The sequence below is a fragment of the Nestor notabilis genome, unplaced genomic scaffold (genome assembly GCF_000696875.1).
Source record: "Nestor notabilis isolate BGI_N333 unplaced genomic scaffold, ASM69687v1 scaffold6626, whole genome shotgun sequence".
Lineage (NCBI taxonomy): Eukaryota > Metazoa > Chordata > Aves > Psittaciformes > Psittacidae > Nestor > Nestor notabilis.
In genome coordinates this window covers 29451-29712 of record NW_009934170.1, presented here as the reverse complement: position 1 = coordinate 29712, position 262 = coordinate 29451, and the positions used below count along the sequence as shown (strand labels likewise).

Sequence of the window (262 nt, the reverse complement as noted above, 5' to 3'; positions counted from 1 at the left end):
GCCCCTCCCCACCGGTGCCCTGCCGGGGGCAGAGCAGGCAGCTGTCAGCACCACTTCCAGCCCGGCATCCTTCTGCTCCTAGTGCCAGCAGCTCAGAGCCTCCCACCCCACAGGGCAGTGCAGGGTGCTGGCACAGTGTATCCCTTCGGGCGGGTCAGGGAACTGCAAATCCTCCCCATCTGTCCCCCAGGGCAGACAGAACAGGCACCAACACTGCCTCACCACAACCACCCCTGCCTGCCAGCCACAGGCAGGCCCCCGC

The 262-nt window shown here is 67.6% G+C and overlaps 1 protein-coding gene across 1 annotated transcript in view; it reads right to left on the bottom strand.

The window, feature by feature from the left end:
• LOC104407812 (syntaxin-1A-like) overlaps window positions 1-262 on the bottom strand; it is a 23004-nt gene that overhangs the window by 1902 nt on the left and 20840 nt on the right. The window lies entirely within an intron of this gene.